The sequence below is a fragment of the Diospyros lotus genome, chromosome 12, assembly GCF_014633365.1.
Source record: "Diospyros lotus cultivar Yz01 chromosome 12, ASM1463336v1, whole genome shotgun sequence".
NCBI lineage: Eukaryota > Viridiplantae > Streptophyta > Magnoliopsida > Ericales > Ebenaceae > Diospyros > Diospyros lotus.
Window position 1 is genome coordinate 5,629,303 of NC_068349.1, and position 21,378 is coordinate 5,650,680.

The 21,378-nt window shown below is 38.3% G+C and overlaps 1 pseudogene; it reads right to left on the reverse strand.

Annotated features, from left to right (window-relative positions):
* The window catches only part of LOC127786478 (sodium/hydrogen exchanger 1-like), a 33,956-nt pseudogene extending 14,683 nt beyond the window's left edge, over positions 1-19,273 (reverse strand).
* Between the last annotated feature and the right edge of the window lie 2,105 nt (positions 19,274-21,378).

The following is a 21,378-nucleotide window of genomic DNA, read 5'->3' on the forward strand; positions in this document are numbered from 1 at the left end:
CCTTTCTTTTTTTGAGCTTGCTAAGTCTCGCGACTCATGTTGTTTTTACATCATTCCAGGTAAGAGAGTGTTCTGAGATCGCAGGTGCGTTCAGCAAAGTTTGGGTCCAGGCCGTCATGTCATGGTAATAAGTGCAGAGCTCTCCCAAATCTAGATCCTGGGTGTCGCTGTGCGTATGTTAAGATTAATGTTTACGTTTTGAGATTGTCGTATGTTATGTAAGCCCAGGTGGGCCTAAGTGATGAATGATTTTGTAAAAATGATTATGAGATGTGAAATGATAAAAAGAATATGATTTTAATAAGGATTTTGCATGAGTTGTAGTTGTGTATTGTTCGGTATCATTTTAGTAATAACCCTCTCACGGATCCCCTTAGTGCACGGGGGCTCCGGGAGGCGGGCCGTTACAGTTTACTTGGATGAGAATGAGATGGGAAGAGCAGGATCGGGAGAGGAAGAACAAGGAGAGACGGGAGGAGCAAGAGAGAGAGAGGAAGGGGAAGCGAGATGAGGAAGACCCACCTGCGGGTTCTCCCTTGACAAGGGAGGGAACGCCGGTAGCTGGAGCGAGAAGTGGCGAAGGGGTCGATTGTGTCGAAAGGCAGGAGTACCGTGGGAGATGTCTGGAAATACCCATTTTCGAGGGAGATGATTCAAATGGCTGGGTCTTTAGGGCTGAGCGCTACTTCGTTGTGAACAAGTTGTCCGATGCGGAAAAGATGAAGGGGATGCGACGCCATAAGAGGGGAGGATCAAGAACGGGAGAGGAAGATCAAAGTGAAGAAGGGAGATAGACCTTCGGAATTTACCCAGGATTCCGAGGTGACGCCTGGAGTTGGAGTGGGCCAAGGGGTGACAAAAGCAGAGAAACGGGAGTCCACGACTCTAGGTTTCGAAGGAGGGGCCATTTTGTGGTCCCGGTGGGAGCGAAGGAGACGAAGAGAGATTCGTGTGGATAAGAAAGCAAACCTGAAAGACGAAGCCATAGGGTGCCGCCATCGCGTCTCTGCTCAAGCAATGGTGAAGAAGGGGAAGGCGAAGAAGAAGAAGCCGGTGACTAGACAACCACAAGGTGACGGCAAAAGCGCAAGAAGAAGAAGAAGCTTCGGAAATACCAAGCTCCAATCCCAACCAAAGACACCGCGATGCCAATTCAATCTGATTCGGACGCCAACAATGATTCCTCCTCCGGTGAGACCAAGCTCAAGAAGATCCAGAAACTTCTCGAGCCCTACACCAAGTACCAGCGTATTAACTTCCTTGTCGGCGCCGCCATGCCCGACGCTTTCCTATTCACTCGCTTCTGCGATGCCGTGGATCGCGACAAATCTCGTTGCAAGCTCGTCGTCTACGGCCTCGCGCGGGACACGACTCGAGAAACTTTAGTGTCTGCCTTCGAGTCGGACGGCGAGATTGAGGACTGCAAAGTCATCTTCGACCAGGTCAAGACGAGACGGGAAGCGGCCAAGGCATTGAAGCAGCCGAGGAAGAAGATCAAGAATCTGATGTCAAGGACGGCAGATCTAGTAACGTCTAAGGAGGGCATCTTACCGATGAGTGGGGCACCATTTGCTTCTGATCTTAAAAATATGGGCCAACAAAAATATGAAAGAGCTGGTAATTTGGTGGAGTCTCACCTTGAGGACAAGGTGAGTTTCATGGGCGGAAGTAATGATAGGACCCTTGTTAGTCACATGTACCAGCAAAGAAATAGGAGGGAAGAAGCAGGGGGCAGAATAGGATATTGAGAGAGGGGGAAAGTGACAAAAAACAGTTGAAGGGCAAAAAGAGGAAGAGCAGCCAAGAGAGCATGACTGATAGCTGAGGCCGTTGGAGGGGAGTGAAGTTGGATAACAAACTATAAATAAGAGAGGCTAGGAGAATATTGGGGGGGGGGGGGATTTTGGTATTAAGTTCTTGGGAGAGTTAAGGGCCTCTCGAATGCCCAGTTTTCTTCTTGTAATTGGATTGAGTTGGTGAATTGAATAGAAGTTCTAGTGTTTCCTTTTCTGGTTCCTATCAATATCCTGTTAATTAGCAAGTCTAAGTCTAAGATCAATGAATTAAAACAAATGCTCAGCTCAAACTTTGATAATTAGCAAGTAAGTCTAAGATCAGTGAATTAAAACAAATGCTCAATTCAAACTTTGATATGAAAGACTTAGGGTCAGTTAAGAAAATTCTAGGGATGACAATAGAGAGAGATAGAGACAACTTCAACTTAAAGGTTCATCAAAATGACTATTTAATGAAAGCTGTTAAAAAATTTAGCATGCACAATTGCAAGCCAGTAAGTGTTCCATTAGCTAGATATTTTGTCCTGACCAAATCTCAAAGTCCATCGTCTAACTCAGAAATTGTTAAAATGGAAAATGTTCCATATGCTAATGCAATTGGAACCATCATGTACACAATGATAAGTACCAGGCCTGATCTAGCTTATGTTATTTCCTCCCTTAGTAGATTCATGTCAAATCCTGGTAAACCTCATTGGGATGCACTGAAATATTTACTAAGAAATATAAATGGTTCTGTAAATGTTGGACCGAGCTACAAGAAAATATATAATACTCTTGATCTTGTTGGGTATGTAGATTCTGACTTTGCAGGTGAAAAAGACACTCGAAAGTTCACTACTGCTCTGTTTTTCACCTTGGGTGGAAACTGCATTAGCTAGAAATCACAGTTGTAGCCTCTGGTTGCACTATCTTTCATTGAGGCTGAGTATGTAGCAATGACCGATGCTTTAAAGAGGCTGTGTGGCTTCAAGGCCTTATTCAGGAGATCCACCTGCTTCAGAGCAAGGTGGTGGTGTATTCAAACAATCAAAATGTGATTCATTTGTCCAAGAATCCAGTCTATCATGAACGCACAAAACACGTGGATGTCAGGTATCACTATGTAAGAGATTTGGTGGCTAATGGCACTGTAATTATACTGAAGGTGACTACAGAAAACAACCCAGTAGATATGGGTACAAAAGTGTTGACTGCAACAAAGTTCAAGCATTGCTTAGACCTGTTGCATGTGGGTATTGGTTGATCAAATCAGCCAGAGCTGTGAAGGTGAGAATTGTAGCATACTGCACTTTGTGAGAATTTGGGTTCACCTATGGTTTGATGCTTCAAGATGGAGATTGATGGTGTTGAAGCACCAAACGGTGTCGTTGGACTTAGCAGATTGGAAGGCCGCGTGTGGCAACCGCAGGCTTCCATGTGGCACCTGCTAGATGGTAACACGCGGCAACCATCTGCTGCTCCTTGAAAGCGCTCGATTGTCCTTTACCCAAATGCTTTCCCTGCCCGTCTGCCTTTCTGTTGGAATAATCGATCGTGTTGCACGATCGGATCTCAACCGCTCATCCAAGCTTTATGAGATGCAATCCCAGCCATCCATCGACACTATTAATCTCTCCTTGGGATATGAACAGTCGGACAATGAACTGAGACGAAAAGGCAAGAAGAAAGATTGAGAGATTGGGGGGTTTCCGTCTAGTCTTCGGGTTAGGGTTTTCTGGTGGGTTTTCTCTTTCTCATACTCTGTAAATGCTCTGTATAGATTTGTTGTGTTCTCTAGTTCGATAGGATACGCCTCTAATTTGTATTTGTGATTATTGGGGCAATTTTGTTAGCGAACCATCATTATACAGAGAGTATTTTGTGAGGGTTTGAGGGTGTAATCTCCGATTCATCATTTTAGTGCAGTGAGCTCTTCTCACCAGAGCTCAACGTGGACATAACCTCTTTTGGAGGTGAACCACAATAAAAATCTTCGCCTCTTTTCGTTCTTCGTTTCCTTTTTGTTTCTATTTATGTATGTATGTTTTATGCTTTTTGTCTTGACTATCGTGAGTCTATGATTGAACGTATTCAATGAATACCCTAAGGTTTGTGTTGATTGTTCTCAACAGACAGGGAGGCTAAGATTAATTCAAACTAAGAGTGACAGAGAGAGTGCTATGGGTACACTAGCCAACTCAAAGTTCCAACTCTAACTTAAAAATATTACAAATTTGAGAAGTTTTTTTTTCTCTCTATTCAAGAACCTAGAATAGCTCTGACATTTTTTTTCTTTTTTTCTTTTTTGGCTGATCTCTATAGCTCTGACATCATTTTCATGCAAATACAGACTTTTAAAGCTCATACCCATTTTTGGCACAAAATTTCTATAATTCACCATTCATAGAACTTTTTCCTCACCGCCATCATTGTGGCTGTGAAGCTATCTGTCAAATGATACTGAAATTGGTCTCATTCAATTATCTTTGCCAGGAGACTAAAACAGAGTCGTGTGAGTGTTAAAGGTGTCCAATAGAAGGATAGGACAATTAGAAATACGGGAATCATTAGAAACTAAACTTAAATATATGTCTAGCAACTACTATTCGTACTTATGGTAAGTCACTAGGCAGACCTGGAATATATAAACCAAAAGATGATGGGAGGCATAATATACAACACTTGGAGTAAAGAACATAAATATTGTTTAATTTAATTTAATTTTTAACAAATAGTGTAGCAGAGAGGACAGCTAATTTGCTGCAAAAACTCTTAATGTATGTTAAAAGGAAAGCTCAGTCTACACACACTGCCTAGGTAATGCTAATTGAAAGATAATATCAAAATCTGAGACACCACTTGAAATTCATAAGACCTTTTTTCCTAATCATTCTTTTAAAGATCCAAATCCATCTAATCCTACAGCAAACCAATTTATCTAATCCTGTTGCAAACTAATTTGTTTCATATTTAGGGCAAAATTTAACAAATACACAACCATTTAAAGTTCAATAGACAATGATTGATGTAATCTAACAAATTGTAGAGCATCTAGTGGAGGGTTTTGGGTCCTGTCCATGAAAGCACTGAGCTACAGCATTATGGTCAAAAAATGAAAGGAAAGCAAGCGTTTCCTGCAGTCTAGAACTTTCACACAGGATCTAGTGATAACAGCACTTCAGACTACAAATTCACCATCCAGATGGATTTACTTATGCTCAACTTCTCATGCTTCTACTAATTTTCCTTAAACTTGCTTTGAATTCTACATCTTCCGCATTGTCATAAAAATAGGCATCTCCAGATTCTTTACGGCCTTCTATGCACTTGGCAGACATTTGATGTCATGGTTAGGGATGGCAATGGGGAGGGTATGGGTAGGGAACCCTCTACCTATCCTCATACCCAGATCTCCATTCTTGCCCCTGTACCCATACCCGTACCTTCAAGGTATGTTTTTTAACCCCTCCTCCCCATACCCATAGGGTAATGAGTACCTGATGGGTACCCATATACCCAATATATATCATTCTAACAAATTCATATTCATAGTTTAAATATCTTCATAACAATTTGATAACAAAGAAATCTAACATCAGAGCAAAAAGCTAAAAAGCAACAACTGCAATAATTTTAAATTGTTCCAATATATTAAATAATAAAAAAATACCACGTTAGTTTGTCGATGGCAAGGTTGAGAGACGAGACATCATAACTAAGTTAGGTTTTGAGTTTGTGAGAATATGTCCGATTTGAGTTTCTCTGGATTTATGAATTATAATATACAATTATATAAAATAATGTGTATATATAATTATATTAAGGTAGGATACATTATCCCAGCCACCCTACCTGTACCTAGTAGGTATTTTAAATACCTTACTCATACCCTCCCCATGGGTATTTTTTGATACCCCCACAGGGTAGGGTACTCATTGCCATCCCTAGGCATGGTTAAGAATTGCAGCAGAATTCTTGAGGATTTTGTCACCAATTTTTAATACATTCTTACTCTAGGAGAGTGGAATGTCAGCATAATCACATTGAATCAGATATTTAATCAATAGAGAAGAAAATAAAAGACAGAAAAATGCACAGTCAGAACTGAATGAAGGTAGTATTAATTTGTTTGTGAGCCACTCCTCCAAGTACATGCACACAAAAGGGAGGGTGGGAGGGAGGAAGAGGGAGAGAGAGAGAGAGAGACTTACTAAAATCCCTAACAAGGTACTTGTGATAAATAAAGTCAAAAAATTGCCAATGAACTGCAAGACAATGCCTGACTTCACATGAGAGACATCAAGCTTCTGGATTGTATTAAAAAGTACAATAGACGTGGCATCATTTACCACTCCTTCTCCAAAGACTAGACTGTACAGAAAAGGTGTTTCATCCTGATTAAGCACCTGCCATTGACAAAACATCAGTTGCAAATTTCATTTTCCCCCTCTTTTGATAAAGAAACACAGAAATGAAAAGACAATTGATACCTGCAAGGTGCAAACAGAATCAGTTGCTGACAAAATTGCTCCAATTGCTGCAAGCATAGAAGTTTCAAACTTAAACAAAGTCAAGAGATAGGGAAAGGTGGACCAAAAGAACCCTAGAGATTGAACTTTCCGCTCTTTTTATGCTTTAATTAGCTAAAAGGCTGGGGCAGTGTTGCTGGACAAAGCACAATGAATGATGAGAATTTTAACCAAACAAAGAAAATAGGAGTGAGATAAACTGTGCTTCATTGCATTGAAATCACAATTTTTAAAAGCAATGGCATTGTTGCAACTCTGAAAACATACAAGGTAGAAACCCAGTTTCCCATATAAAGGCAGTTTTGTATATGGTGGCACAATTTCGTTTTCTTCAGAATATATGGTATTACATTGCACCCAAAATCATAGTTTTGAAACTAGCGGTAATGCTGCTATAAATCACAATCTTTAACAAACTTAAAGATAACCTTACCTACCAATGCCAAAAAAAAAAAAAAGTAGTACTTGAGAACATTAAGAAGAATAGCTAAGAAGGAACAATGACAACAAATGGTGTAAAAATAACAACAATTTTTTAGGGAAGAAGATGAAAATACCAAGATAATCGCCCATTGCCAGAAAACCAATATCCAGTTTCTTTAGTAATTGTGATGCACCTGGATCAAGATTTATATTCTATTAGTGCAATAAATCAAAAATCACACTCTAAAATTGAACTTGTAAACAGGTTTTCAAGAAGCAGAAGCACATGAAGACAATATATTTGAATAAAGTCAATCCTGCTAATATACAAGGATAAATACAAGTCTGAGAAACTCAAGTGTATGATTGGGCAAGACTAACCTGTGAACATCACTACTCTCTTCAACAACTAGTTTATCATAGTGAATATTTAAGTTATTCATGTATCAGAAAGGTAACATAAATCCAAAAATAAGAATAATTAGCATATGAGAAGAAAAAAGAAGGTAGGAATGGGGATGCTACAAGATTGAAACTATACAAATGGAGAATGGAGTTGATGTCACTCGTGGAACTTAGAAAGGATGGAGTAAATAGTGATATTTCAGTTTTTGTGTGATCAAGACTACCTAGCACATGGATGTATAAGGTTAAATTAAAATTGGCAGTAACTCTGAAAGACCAGTTAATCTTTATGTCAGTGTTGGCAAATTAAGCTCAAAGGAGAATACCAAGGCAGGTGTCTAGAAAAATTGGGAGAGTTAGAATTCTTGAAGCTCCAAAGGCGTCAAAAAACCTACTTTTCGAGTTAGAATAAATAAACTTAATTTGGACACTAATCAATGAAAATTAGGGATGACATGACATTATAATAAAAATGGGAAAAAAAATCAAATTGTGGTGGTGTAGAAATAAGAAAATTTGGTTGAGGAGGAAATATAATAGGGAACTTAAAAGCAGCAAATGTGGACATTTTGTCTTAGATTTAGTATATAGATATTTGAGGGTGTTCATGTGTGTGGGTGATAAGTGGATGGGGTGATGACGCTTGTGTAGGGGTCTTGCATTGGTACATAAAGGTTTATAGTGTGCTGTGTGTGTGTAGGTGCACACATGAGAGAGAGAGAGAGAGTACAGGAATAAGTATATGCATGTAACACGAAAGCCTTTTGAATAGGAAGGATAAAAGACATGCATAGAAGGCATTAAATGAGCATGGCCATGGAAATCATATTTCTGAGGTTGTAGAAATTGACAATAAGAGAAAATGAAATATTTGAACAGGTCTATATGCATGTGAGGCAGCCTGCAGTGTACTCAAGAGGAGTGGTGACACCATGGGGTACCTTAAATGAGGGTTAAAATGGTCTATTTTTATCCAACACAGTTGACGCCTATAAAAGGCCAAACAAGGACTTTTTGAAGTTTTTTGCATGAGGATATTGTGCATGTAGTGCTCATGGTTGTGAGAGTGGGGTGGGGAATCTTTCTGCAGAGAGCTAGTGGGGGTGATACCTTACTGTGTACCAATATAAGAGGAGGCATTCTGTGAAAGGTAGTGAGGAGCTTGCAGGGAGCGTTCCAGACCTTCCCTCAATTTACATGTGCATAGCATGAGCATGATGCTCGTTTGCTTGTGGTATGTAGCATTGTGAATATGTGATGTGTTGTAAATTGTTTTACTGTGTGGTGCATTGATATGAGTATGCAAACAATCTGGCTATGTACATGGTGCTAAGGTTTTGCAAACTCATCCTCGTGAGATGGACTTAAAACTGAGAGAGCTGCCCAAGTCTTAATTTGTCCAACTAGCGGAATGGAGTTGTACGGTGATCAATAATGTTTCTATGGTTTGTGAGATGCTCATCCTAGTGAATTAGAATTAAAGTTGAAAGAGCTGCCCAAAGTGTTGGTTTGTTCAACTAGGGGAATGGAGAGACACGATGATTGATGATAACCTTGCAGCTATGGGGTACTTGGTTGACAGAAAAATGATCTAATTTCATTGCATAGCTTGTGTGTACATGTGGTCTTACTGAGCTCCCATAGCTCATCCATATTATGTTAACCATACAGATGACGTGGTCAGAGAGTAGTACCATCAAGAAGTTTTACTTGTTTAGAGGCCGGCCCATGTGGGATGCATGGCCATGTAGTTCATTTATTTTGGTACCATCAACCATGTGATGGTTATATATATGTGCGCACGTGCATGTGTTGTAAGCAAAACTTATGGTGGGCATTCGTATAAAATACTTTGGATGTGATGTAGAGATAAATAATGGTCATGTAAAAAGTTTCGGAAAGAAATTTGTGTATTTTTATAGTGTATGGGAGGACAAAAACAAGTAAATGTTGATAAAGGTTAAGCATTCCAATGAATAGGTCTATAGGTTCATGTGGTGATGAGATAGAAAAGTATAAGAGTGAGAACCAGGATACCTAGGAAATGGTTTATGTAAAGAGAGAGAAAACGGAAAAAGAAAAGGGACGATGATGATGTGGGCATCATTGAGTTGAAAACACATCTCTAACAACACTTTCAAGCCAAGGATTTGGGTCACCTGAAATATATTTTGGGTATTTAAGTGGCATAATCAAAGACTAGTATCTATCTCTCTCGGAGAAAAAATGCGTTGGATATACCTAAAGAAACAAGGATGCTCGGATGCAAGCCATTAGATACTCTTATGGATCCAAATATCAAATGTTTACCAAGACCAAGGGAGCCTATTTTTTACCCTAAGCACCATCATCAGTTAATTAGCGAGCTTAACTACCTTACAATCACTCATCTTGATATTTCATTTTTGGATTCGCCTTGTGACAGCCACCAAGACGCAATGAGTAGTATCCTTTGGTATATTAAAGGTGCCCTTCGTCATGGTATATTGTATAAGGATCATGGTCATGTCAGATTGTGGAATACACCGACACTAATTAGGCAAGCTCTCCCAATGATAGGCAGTCCACATCTAGACATTGTGTATTTGTTGGTGGCAACCTAGTCTCTTGGAAAAGCAAGAAACAAAGCATTGTCGCAAATCTAGTGCAGAGTCTAAATATAGATCATAGCAACATGTGAGCTGATATGGTTGAAACAACTAGTTGGGGAATTGGGAGTAATTTAGATCAAGTCTATGCCGTTAATGTGTGCCAATCATGCTGAAATATATATTGCCTCTAACCCCATGTTCCATGAAAGAATCAAGCACATTGAAATTAACAATCAATTTATCAGAGGAAAATTGTTTTTTGGAGATATTATTATAGCATTTGTGGGTTCTCATGACTAGTTAGCTGATATGTTCACTAAATCTATTGTAAGCACCCCCGCCTGGATATCCCCAAACACCCGGACTACCCGAACGGGAGCGCCTACGGAAGGGAAAAAGAATGAAACACGAGACAAGAACCACCCTGGCATGCATACACAAGAATTAAAACAACGGAAGAGAAAGCTATATACATGCATGCACTACGGGAACACCACTAGCACCGCGGTTGCAAGATAAATAAATAAATACCAACTCCTATGCCGACATACACGAGACTCGAGGAATGACTTGGCACATTAAAAATAATAGAGTAAATCCTACTCAGACATCAGAGTTGACGGGGATTGACGGGACTGTCTATACACCATACCGACTCTACCGCCAAAAGCTAACTCCCTTTCCATGGCCCACGCTACCACTACCTGGAATGATGGAAAGCAAAATGAGTCGAGAGACTCAGCAAGCATAAGGAAATAAAGGCTTAAGGCTGTATAGATCCAATAAACTCTCCCCAGAATAAACCCCCAGGTTCACATAAGTCATGAGACGCTATAACACAATAGCATAGCGTAATAAAAGCATATACCGGTCCCTGGGGCCCACACAAGACACACGGCACCCAAATCCCATACCAACCTACCGCTGCCCTGAAAGGCAACATGAATCTCAAACAAACCTGCGCGCGCCATCCCGGGTCGGTACTCCCGGCACCCGTCCATGTCGGTACTCCCGACACCCGAGCCAGAGACTCCCTCGGAACGGTACTCCCGTCCGAGAACTAAATACTACCAGTAACCATGCAATGCACATAATAATGCAATGGCGTAGTGTGCATCAACGTGATACAAGGCGCCCGTACATCCAGGCATCAGGCCATGCTCCGCTCATATAGTAAATCACACGCGATGCATATACCCGTACTGGATGCAGCATAACCAAACTAGAATGTCCGTGACCAAGTATAACCAAATCATGATAAACCCAACATGCAACTCGTACCCATGTGCATATCAAATCATGAACAGTAATATAATGAATTTAGACGTGCAGTAAATCACATACTGGCAGAGCTAGTCAGCAATGCCCGGCACCGGTCAACGGCCAGTGACTAGGAGTGTCCACCCGACAGTCCACTTCAGGGCCGTACAATAGTCTACCCCAACGTCACTAACAACCGACTCCTGCCCTACTGCTCGATAGCTCTAACCGAACCATAAATAAATCCGAGAAAAATCGTAAATAAACCCGCACGTCTAGGAACCTAGTCCCCAGACTGGTTCAACATCATTCCCAAAAGGAGTGGGGGTGGTACAAACCCCCATAGGCTCACAACGAATAGAATTCTAGAAGTCACGGATTTAATTTAAATTAAAACAAATGAATAATAATTCAACAAATAAGGTTAGGCGCTGAATTAAAGTAAGGGAGGTGATAAAATATAGGAAATCACGGAGTCTTTCACGGGAATTAAAGATCATAAGGCGAGGGTTAGGAGCTTGCCTTTACACGGCCGTTTCTTGCCTTTCTTGCATTCCCGCTGCGAAGTAAAACGTTTGCTGGCAATAAATAAAATCGCAGCTTTAATTAAATAAATCTACCGTGTAATATAATTAATTTAGCCGAATAAAATTCTTAAACATAGAACACTTCTAATAAATTTTACCCACGTACCTGGTCACTTTTCGTGCCAAAACCATCCCGAAATCGCCCCATTTTTCCCATATTTCCTTCTTTTTCTTTTATTTTATTTTCTTTCTTTTTTTATTTTCTTTTCTCCTCCTTTTCTTCGTATTCTTCTTCTTCTTCACCGCGGCTCTCCCCTGCGCACGCACTAGCACCAGCGGCCGGTCACCGCCGCCTAGCTCCAGCTCGTCGGCTGTCGTTCCGGCCAGCTCCTCGCCTCCGGCCACCCCTGATGCTCCGCAACCGCTGGCCGAGAGTCGCCACCACGCCTGGCTTCCTCCACCGTGCCTGCTGCAACCGCCATAGCCATCGTCGAAGCTCCTGGCTGTTACCTCGCGCCACTGCAAACCGCCGCTCCACGTCGCTACAAGGCCGCCATCAATGGCTGCCTCCGACGCGAGCTGCTTCCGCGTCAGCCATGGCCTTCCTCGCGTCGCTCCCTCCCTTGCTCAATTGCGGAACTCGACTGCCATGGCCGAGCTTCACTCGGCCAGCCTCTCTCCCTCTCGAGCTCTTTCTCTCTCTCCTTCTATCTCTCTCCCTCTCTCTCAATCTCGATCTCTCAGCCCCCAGCTCCCTCACGAGCTCTCCCTCTCCAACTCTCACTCTCTCTTTTTCTCCTCTGCTTCATGGCCACAACTCTCAATGTGAGAGGAAACTATCAGAATTTTTTTTTTATGCTTGTTCTCCAGCACACGCGCACCGCCACACAAATTGAACAAATTAATTAATTTAATTTAAATTAATTTAGTTTATTCTTTTATTATTATTTCCAAAATTTGAGGATATTACATCTCTCAAAGGTCCTCGTGTGAGCTACATATGCACCAAGCTAGGCATGTTCGACATCTGTGCTCCAACTTAAGTGGGAGTGTTAAGATTTGATTTGTATATAGTATCTCTATAATATGGTAACCATATATCTTGTTAAGATATGATTTGTATATAATATTTCTACAATATAGTAACCATATATCTTGAGAAATAAAGAATATATGTAGGATATATTATTTCCATTTTTAGTAGTCTAAGTTCATGTATATAAAGGTTGTACATACTATTCAACTATGATGGGGAAAGATACATTGTTCTATCACAAGGTCCTTTACCTCCAATATCTCCTCCATTTTTTCTCGTTACTTATTACCAATCTCTCTCCCTCAACATAAGATCTATCATGATAACCAAGGTAGATAGTTGAACAATCATCTAAAATCCCAATTACTACTATCACTCACACTACAAGCAAGTGCAATAATGTTGCCTTAGATAAACACCACCATCAATTGTCAATGTCCACGAATGATGTGCCACCACCCCTCAATGATTAAACAAAGTGAATCGCCATGGCTGTAAAAGGAGGGTTTACTGATTTTGTAGAGGCCAAATGCAACAATTTGGACCCACATGAAAAAATAAATGCAAAAATAGATTCAAGAAGAGTGTCGCATGATTTTTCAAAAAAACAAGGGGTATTTTACACTATCTTCACTCTAAATTTAATCTTTCATGGTTGCGGACAACTCGCATGCCTTTTGCATGACTTCAATTAATAGTACTCATCAGAAAATGAAGAAAAAAAAAAGGAAAAAAGAAAGCATAGAAGAATAATAAGTAGTTTTCCCTATAACATAGGCTTCTAGAAGTTTCTCAAACATACCAATTGCAATGAAGGCAGATGATATCAATGTCCCAATAGCACCAAATAATATGATAGTAAGAAAGTTCTGGAAAAATTGCTTCTTTTTGACCTGAAACCTGGTAAGATAAATAGTCGAAACATTAATTTGTAACTCGAGATGTTCAGAAATCTAAATCACAAACACCTAAGCATTCACACATGTATGTGTAAATAACGAAAATTAAGTTTTAAGCAATTTAGAGGTGCCTTCTATATGGGGAAAAAAAACTAGTAGTAGTTATGAACTGGCCACTATGCTGAAACACCCGTGAAGAAATTAACTAGGGGGAAAATTTCCAAGAGTAATTGTAGTACTAGATGTCCTGGTAAAAGGGTGTTTCTACCATTTAGGTTTGTCATGACCAAGCATATACCACACATAAGATACCCTTAACAAAGTTAAAAGAGACTACTTAAGTTTCGGTGACCCAGTGGTAGCCAAACATGGCATACTTAAGAGAACCATGCATGAATGTCAAGTCATATATGCATCTAACACAACAGTTGTTACATCAAACCACCAAATGTGTGGTAAACTTGAAGCAGAAAAATGCATGTTCCGGTGACTAGTACACTCCTCTAGCTAAAAGAAGTTATGAACTTATTCATAAAGAGGAGTAGCACCAAACATGCATCGCACCACAATTTATAAAGTAAAGCTCTATTAATTTTTCTTTGTAGACCAACACTCCAGAAAAATAATACAAAAACCAGTTTGTCTAGTTGAAGAAAGAATGAGAAACCAACCTCGACAAAAGCAATATATTTTTAAGCAAATACCATTAGTTGTTTAGTACAAGGTACCCCTGCTCAACTTAGTGGCGATGCTGATAAGACTGAGTTGAAATAGAAAACTTCCAGTACGGGCAAGCTAGTGCATGATAGAGAACGTAGGAAATAAATTTTGAAGAAAATAAAGCTTAACATGATAGCATACAGAACATTTTTGGTAAACAACTTAAACCCAAATTAAGGTCAAAGTACCACATATTCAAAAGAAAAGGATTCCCATTGCTGAACTAAATGGAGGGGTAATGGCATACTTAAGTCTGGGTGGAACAGTCATTCATGCTTACAAATACAACTTAAAAGGGAAAAATACAATAAACATGCAGGCCATGTTGTCATAACAAGGAAACATTAAATGGGGAATAGGAGTTCAGGTATCAACTGTCAATTGGGAGTTTTCAGCATATCAAATCAAAAACCAATAAGGAATTTTTTATTTTACTAAATCAAATTGAGAACTAAAGCCTTAAGTACCTCCTTGCAACAAAAATTATGCTATTTTAAAATGGAAAAAAATAAAAAGATTCTTTCTCTTGGATCCCATTTGTTGGAGGGAATATTAATGGGGAACAAGAAAAGGAGGAAAAGAGAGGAAGAAGAATTTTTTGCTTATTTGTATGAAATCTGTGAGCAATTGTGTCAAGTAGGCTGAGCTTGATTCAATGGCCTTCTAAAAATTACGGCGGGTGATTAGTTGCTCAAAACTGTTGGAGGGAGAAAGCGAAAAGGTTAAAGCAATTCAGAGAGGGAGGAAAGCAGGTGGCAGAGAATCAGAGTTGGGACAGCGAAAGGTAGACTGTATCCTGTAACCTATTCATCAACAGATACCCATATTTACAGTAAAGAAATTTGGCCAGACATCCAACATGGAAGGAATTATGATTGACCCTCAAAGAGAGGGTTCATGGTGACCTGCATGAAGCCATACTGATGGTGGTTGATGCTTGGAACAATACAGAAAAACCCACAAAATCATAAGGCAAGGAATAACAGAAGCAAAGCGGATAGAACTAAGAAATCAGATAAAAAGAACCTCAGACCTTAAAGCTTTCTTACTCTTACTTCCACAAAATGAACCCAAATATATGTGCATATGTGTTTGATAAATATGAAGCTAAAATATATTTGACCAATACATCCTAAATTGCAATCATTTTGAGCAATTAAAATTTCTAAAAGATAACAGTTGTGTATATGTTCTCTGTCATTTCATTTTTCTTTGTTTCCCCCTTTGTGGTTTTATTTCAAGAAAGGAAATAACCAAGGGACTATAAATAGTGAGAGCTGAACCATCCTTCAAATACAACACAAGGGATACCCTTAAAAGGCCAACATCACCTGCACACCCAATTAAAAGAAATCAAGCATAGGCAAAGGGGTTTTAGTAGGCTCCTAAGGCTGCTAAAACACAGCAAGCCAACTTTTTGCTCCACTGTTTGCCTCTAGAAGAGATCTATGATTTCAGGAATCTAATTCCCCAAGATGTGAAGCTCCAATTTAGGAGGCTAGCCCCATCACATACATCCCCTTGGAACTGTGACCAACCATGAACCCCGAGGGAACATGATGTCTGAATCATTCGGCAGAAGCTAAGTGACATACTCCAAAACCATATTATGAAAATTCCATACCATCCATCAGAAGTATCCAAGCAAATGTAACCATCTTTGACAGATAAAAATCCTCTCCATCAAAAGAGAATCCATAAATGTCTAAATAGTTCACAATCCTAGAAGGTAGTGTCCCCATAGTCCCCATTTTGAGTTTGATTCTGTGATTACTCTTGATTACTTGAAAATGTCTGGTAGAGTGGCAAGCTCACAACTCAAGATATAATTATTCTATATTAAGTATCATATAGCTAGAACATAAATATTTTCCATATGTAAGATAAGTAAAAGCACAAGTTGGATTTCAAATTTCTCATATAATGGTTTAGCAACATTGTATCTAATAATCTACATGTTCAATGATGTCAACATAATAATCAAGCATTATATCAAGAAACCAATATCAATAATCAATCAACAAATATACCTCGCAGGGTATCTATGCGTCCATGGATCCACATTATGGTATATTATCTAATAAATTGACGGACAGAGGAGACCCTGCATCGACAACATTTTTCCAGGGTAACCAAACAAGTGGGGCCCTTTCTACCTCGTGGGGATGATTGCATGCACCATGCAGACAATACTGTGGCCCATCTAATCATCATTTCATGTTTCATTTTCTGTAAGACATTGAAAAGTTGTAGAAATAGCATTTATGAGAAGTTACGTAGATGCCACTGTTATCAATTTGTTTGGGTTTAATTTTTATTTTTGACTCTTTAAGCAAAATTGTTTATTTTGAATAGGTAATTTATGTTATTTAAACAATATATACATACATACATATTCAGTTATATATTTTTATATTTTATGTCATTATAAATCCAAAATGGTGCCTTGATACCATCTGGTAGTGGTATCATACCATACCATCTTGTACCTCGTCTAATACAGATACAGTATTGACAACTATTATTGCAACCACAGCGGGTTTCTTTTTTATTTCTTCATTTTTTGGTGTATGCGCAGATGTGTGTTTATCATCATCTGGAAACTACAGTGTTGTTATATGCCTAGCTGGCTCATAATATTAGTTAACCCCCTACCACAAGTATGTGCTTAATCCTCAAAAGAAGACTTCTCCCTAGCCTTTGAAAAGAACAGGTACTCATGCTATGAGAAATACTGCTAAGTTGCTCTGCCCACACCCAAGCACGACATAAAATTGCCTCAAGTAGTTTTTCTTGTGCTTCAATTAATTGGAAAAGGAGAAGTTCTCTCATGTTTATATTTATTAATTAAGTTCCGGCCAAGATCTAGATTTTGTTCATGATAAACTCTCAAGCTGTCCTATATTTTGCTGTGTAAAAAACATTGTTCAAGTAAGGGTAAAAAGTGGCTATCGAATTGGAGCAACATCTACACCTCTAAAATAGCTTCATACATATTGTACAACTTTCACCGAGCTCAAGTGATAAGAGTAGTGCCCCATGTTGGATTTCCTTTTTCTTGGCATGTCATTTAGCTAATCTCCAAAATTTATTACATCATCTCATTGGGTTTGCTTGAGCTGAATTTCTCACAATTACTGAAACTTCACAGAGCATCATGATTTGTGCTCCCTTTCTTCTGATAAGTAACAAAAAGCACAAGGTACAACAACCTACCTTGATCTTTGCATGTGAATAACTCTAATTATTCAAACTACTTAATGCACCTCCACCTACAATTAATTTTGGTAATTAATTAATGCAATTACTAATTAATTGGCTGATTAATAACTAAACTACTATAGATCTTAATGATTCACACATAATTAAAAAGGATTACTTGCCCAAATAATTCTCAAGCCCATGCACCATACAAGTGAACTATCAAGTGAGTGTTAATAGCAGACCAACTGGACCCCATGCACCCCATGTCAACTGGGTGATGCTGTGGATGTGCCAAAGGTTTAATAGAAACAACAAAATCTTACAAATTGCTAGGAAGCAACTATCATTTTAACTGGAAAAAGCAAGAAAAATCTAAGAGAAACATCCATGAGGGACTAGATATACATAACCATGCAAGCATCATACGTAATAATCGCAGAGGAAACAGGAATTTACCCAGCATTAAATATGATAGGCGGAAGAAGGTATATAAAGAAAAGTTCTTCATCAAATACTAATAGGCGAGAGTTTTTCCACCCAGAAGTAAGCAGAATAATGGTACCAGTACCCAAACCCTGCAATAAATTACCAACCCCCACACTATCAATTGTTTGCATTATGTACTCCAATTCAAAATGTGCCACAAGAAAAGAAAAAGTGGGCATAATATTAGCAATAGTAAGAATATGAGAGTAATTTTCAGGTTAAGATTAATAATCTGAGGGGACTCACAATGAGAAGGGCAGTGATTGACTCATTAAACCATCGGTTTTCCTCAAGAAGATGGCCGATCACAACGCATGCACAGAGCAGAACCACGAATAAGCTTATGGAATTCACAGTAACTTGATCAGTGTCGGTTAACATCGTTCCCAATTTCGTAGAAACAGAGCCCAATCTTAAATCCGTCTTGCCAATTTTCCAGCAAATTAACCAACAGAATGAGAATTCACACCCCCAAAAAAAATAGTTCGATGCATCGATACAAACTACAATACCTCTGAAATTATGGAGTTTCCATTCAACATATAGCAGAGTTTCAGACGCTGAACAGACCCCGCATTACATTATCCAGAACAAAACCAAAAACATAAAATAAAATGCAGGAAAAACAGAAAATAAAAATAACCAAAAAGGTATGCCCTAAGCTCAGTCACACTAACTACGACGAGAAAGACAGTTATCTCTAGAGTTCGTTCTCTGTGTTTGGTTGTTCTGAGTAAACGAAAGGGCTTTCTTCGCCGGAGAGTCGAAAACCACTGCAGTTTGTTTTCTGACAGTAATCTCTACAGTTTGTTTTCTGTGTTTGGCTGTTCAGAGTAAACTAGAGGGCTTTCTTCCCCGGAGAGTCGAAACCTACTTGGCTGAGTTTCTAAATCAAGTTAATCTACGCCGATCAGGTAAATTGATATTTCGGCAATTTCCACCGACTTTTCAAACCGGACGGCGGATAAAAGCGCCAATACATGTATCGGACTTTTAAAATTCTCCTCCGTCGCCGGCAGAAGAAAAGAAGTTCCACGCCGGTGACGCAATAATATCCTCGGAGAAAACTCAGTACCAAGGTCCATTCGACTTTAGAGAAATCAGCAAAAACATTCAATGCCGTAATGCCGTACACTTACTGTTCTGGAAACTGGGATTGGGAAAAAAGAGAGAGCCCCAGAGAGAGAGAGAGAGAGAGGGAGGGAGGAGGGAAGTGCCTGACGGACCCCCAAAAAGGACTGTGAAGGTGGCGGTACCGACGTGTGATGGCGGTGCTTGGAAGACAAGCAACACCGCGGCATCCTCGCCGTCTATAATCAAACTGGCTCCTAGTCTAGGAGTCCTAGACCTGATCGAAGCTGACGTGTCGGGGCTGCAGAACGGCGGCGAGTGAGCGTGGCGGTGGTCAAGAACTGTATCCAGTGCGTGACCTTTCAGTTGTAGATTCTACGCCCTTGCATGCGCCGCTGCCACGTGGACCGCGAACCCAGCATGTCAGTCCTACCAAAGGATTATGATTGGATTTTGCTAAATAAATCCACACCTCGTATCAACAACTTTTTATAATATCGTCTTACTCGAGCCCTTGTACATGGGTGGCTATTTATTTTCTTATTATATGTGTTAATTATTTTAATTATATTTTGCATATTTTATTCTTAATTTGATTTCCTTTACCCTCTTATGAGTAAAAATTGCTTGTTAATTATATAATATTAGGTGATATTTTGTGTGGCAAAAGCGCATTAAAATTTTAAAAATTCAAAATAATTTTTAGGTTAAAAGATATAAAATTTTTCTAGTCTCACACAATACGCAAATTAAATAATTTTAACATTCAAAACTTTTTCAAGAAAATAAACGTTATTCAAAAGAAAATCCTAATCTTAGCAAAGTCAAGAAAAATCAAAATATAGGTCATTTGTAATAATCATAATTCTAATAAGTTTCAAAATGCTAAGATATATACTATTTATAAAAATCATAATTTTGGATTAATTTGAATTATTTCATATCCCTTTACGAACAGGCAAACATTCATTCTAAAAAATATACATCTCTAATACTAGTGCAAATATTTTTTATCGAGTTTTGATATAATTTTCATTATTTTCAGTATCTAATTTAAATATCAAAGTGTTTATCCGATAATCTCTCCACACTCTCTAACAGTTTTCTTTCTTGTAGGTTCAAATGACTTGAAGACGAGATTTCCTGTTAAATAAATTTATTGTTGTATTTTGTCAACAATAAGTGATATTTTAGTCACACATGAATTAAGTTATAACCATATTGAATTAATCAACTTTAATGGATATATTTGTAGCCAACTTTAATATATCATATAAGTAACAACTTTTCACTTTTTAGTAGGACACTTATCTTATTGACCGTTAAAAAAAAATTTAACTAGCAATTATAATAACGACAATAACAAAAGAGACATAATATGCCACAAATTGATGTAAATGACTTTTTCTTACAAAAATATTACCTTTTTTTTTTTTTTTTACTTGTGCATTTAAAAGTATTCTCAAGCACATATTGGGTGGCCTTAGTGATTTTTGTAAGATATGCCAAAAGTAAGACCTTAACAATTGAAGTAGCTCTCCAAACCTTTGCAAAATCCCAAGTATCCAATGGCTCTTAGGAAATTAGGGATACTTTTCACGGGATTTGGCAACATTACCAATTAGATAATTTTTTAAATTTTATTTTGATAAATATCAAGCTTGTCAGATAAAACTCAATGGGATTTGGATATCTATAGAAAATTCAACTCTTGAAGTTGTTGCCTATATAAATAGGCATCTATAATATAGTTGTTGATGGATTGCACTTATTTAATATATTAAAAGATGTGACCAAGTTACAAGGTTGTGTTGGCTAATATGTATTAGGTCTCCTAATTCAGATGCAATTCCAATTATTTTTTTAATTTCAATTTAAATTTGAAGTGACTGAATTGTAAATCCAAATTAATTTGGGTTTCAATCTTCTTCATCAATGAGACTTATAAATGGGTCTCCATATTCATATAAATTTATCAATAAAAAAATTTAAAATTTGTCTTTAATTATTTATTTATTTTTATCACAAAGATCTCGTGGATCTAAATAAAATAATTATGAACTTACTAAAATAATATGCAGGTTCTCTTCCTATTAGCCCATATAAAGGGGGAAAAAATTTACTTTGAGCGCTTATAGTTGTTTTTGTGTAAATAATACTTGAAGTTTTTATGTAAATAATTCAATTCTTTTCACAAATTTATAATTTTATCTAATTCTTTCAATTTTGATAATTAGGTTTAAATTGACTCAATTAAGCACTACAACAAAAATGATTTGTTGAGGCATCTTTTTTAAGGTATTTTTTAGAAAGTGTTCTCTAAAATACCATTTTAAGGCATAATCTAAAAAAGTACCTCAATACAATAACTTTAATGAGGCATAACAATTAAATGCCCTATAAAATATCATTTTAAGTCACAATTTAAATAAGTGCCCCAATAAAACAA